Source organism: Rhinopithecus bieti, unplaced genomic scaffold, assembly GCF_001698545.2.
Source record: "Rhinopithecus bieti isolate Rb0 unplaced genomic scaffold, ASM169854v2 scaffold_33326, whole genome shotgun sequence".
In the NCBI taxonomy this organism is placed as follows: Eukaryota; Metazoa; Chordata; class Mammalia; order Primates; family Cercopithecidae; genus Rhinopithecus; species Rhinopithecus bieti.
The window spans coordinates 857,251-859,489 of NW_016814921.1; the positions used below are offsets into that span (position 1 = coordinate 857,251).

General features: G+C 45.7%; 1 protein-coding gene across 7 annotated transcripts in view; it reads left to right on the forward strand.

Moving 5' to 3' along the window:
• The first annotated feature begins 1,265 nt into the window (after nt 1–1,265).
• Nucleotides 1,266–2,239, forward strand: part of ADAD1 (adenosine deaminase domain containing 1) — a 52,654-nt gene continuing 51,680 nt past the window's right edge. For 3 of the 7 annotated variants that reach the window (XM_017852622.1, XM_017852624.1, XM_017852627.1), the window contains exon 1: nt 1,266–1,705. The gene's annotated coding sequence lies outside the window, so the exon portion shown is untranslated. Of the gene's footprint in view, nt 1,945–2,239 lie in introns of all 7 variants that reach the window. The other 4 variants (XM_017852625.1, XM_017852626.1, XM_017852621.1 and 1 more) reach the window with 2 other exon arrangements.

The following is a 2,239-nucleotide window of genomic DNA, read 5'->3' on the forward strand; positions in this document are numbered from 1 at the left end:
GGAATAATTATTATGACTCTGTAATCTATAACGAATGTACTCCTCTCCCACCCAAACTTTGATGAGATGTTGCTCTACTGTAACTTCTGAGCACATGCTGAACATCCACATCACCTGAAATATAAGCTATGGACTGAAACACTGCTTTGGTGCAGTGAAACAGAAACGCTTTGGTGCAGTGAAACAGAAAGACTCTCCTGGGTTGCAATCCTAAGACTCTGAATGAAACTAACTTTAATTCTTTAAAAGCCGGATTTCTTTGTCTTTAGTTGACAGTTACATAAGATAGTATTAGGGGAAAGTGGATGGAAGGAATGGAAAGATTGTACTATCTTTGCAATTCCTTTGTAAATCTAAAATTACTTCAAAATAAAACATAATTTATATATTTGCATATGCAGTAGGGAAATTTTGTACCTCATTCCTTTCACTCCTTGAGCTTTTATTTCCATTCCATGCCTCCCCTCAAATTTGATCCTAATGTACTTAGAAGTTGTGTTATCATCCTTTTACTTCTTGACATTTGAATTTTTTAATTTCCTGTAACCAGAAGTCTCTAAATGTTAATTTTAAAAATCCAGATTGAGTTATCATTGGGATCATTAATGGGCACTTGATCGAAGCAACATAATCAACACACATTTTAATAACCACTAAGGAAAAATACTTTTATTGAAAATGCACTGCTTAACGACGGGGATGGGACTATTTTTTCCGATAAGCCCATCTACTTCCGGATGCATATTACGTCTATTTGTTCTTTTTTCCTTTTTTTTTTTTTTCTCTTTTTTAAAGAGATGGCAGTCTCACTAATGTTGCCCAGGCTGGACTTGAACTCCTGGGCTCAACTGGTCCTTCTGCCTCAGCCTCTCCAGTATCTGGGACCACTGGTGCCCACCACCACGCCTGGCTTCCTTCTTTTTTAAAAAAAGAGATTTACATCTGACTTAATTACTGAGAAAACTTATCCCTATAAAAAGGTAGATGGGCACTGAAATTTTGTTATAACAAAGTCACTCAATTCTTTGGATTACTTTTTGTTTACATGCCGAAATCTGTTGGGTGACTTAGTATTCTTATTTTCCACGAACTACTACCTAACACCTCGAGTAGGGCCTCCTTCAACCTTTAGGAGAGCAAAGAATTGAAAACATCCACACTGCATTTGTCATCCGGAGAGCAGAGCCATTTGCTCTCAAAGACCCCATCTGTTTTCACGATTGTTCGCTCACTGGCCAAGCTTCAGGACGTGTGAGGTAGTTTTTCTGTAAACAGGAAGGCCACCGTGGAGGTCAAGCTTCCCCATGGGCACCTTCTCAGATTGCAATTGGGGATGAAATGAGGGGTTTTCTTGAAACAACCCTCACGCAGGTACCCCTTGGGCAGCCTTCAACTGCTCTGAGGAAGGAGGCCCCAGGCACAGACAACTGAAGTATAAACAATCATCGCTATAGTGCTCTGTCAGGGCTACTGCGGGGCACGGGATGGTAGGGAGGAGGCCGAACTGCGCGATTTTACCTGGCTTCTCCAGAAGGGGAAGGCGGTCAGTTAAACCTGGTCCTTGTGTTCGGAGAACAGAGTCGACGTCACTCAAGCCTCGAACGCGTGCGAAGGTCGGCGTCTCTTCCCGAGGTAACGCAGGACGCGGAGGGCGGTGGCAAGACGCTGGCGCAAGCGCGGCGCAGGAGCGCCGGCCTCCGAGACGGTTAGTGATTGGACGAAGCAGGGCGCGGGGGCGAAGGCCCAGGTCCTGCAGGGGCAGCGCGAGGCCTCTTTTGAAAGATGCGGCCCTGACGCTGTGGACCTCGCGCAGAGCTGCCTGAAGCAAGAAGTTGAGGCTGGGAGGTGGGAGCAACGGCGGCGGCAGCCGCCTGCGAGCCCCGGGTCTGAGGCGCGGCAGCAGCTTCCCGTCTGCCCACATAGAGGGCAGGAAGGACAACTTTGGTGGGTAGAGGTTGGTCTAGGACTAAGGAGGCCACCGACGAGCTGATTTTTTTTTCTTCTCTTCTTTTTTCCTGACCTTGCTAATATCTTCCCTAACTCCCGAGTAGTTTTAAGGTATTTTACACGGACCTCTCTATTTTCCTTCTTTCCTCCTTTGTAGCAGAGGTTTAGGGAAGGGATTCAGGAGAGAAGAGGTCCGTGTCTATGAAAACTCAAAACGTAGTCATGAGATCAGTTCAAGAGGGATTTGACTCCAGTCATCCGAATATGTGCCAAGGCCATTGATGGAAATAGC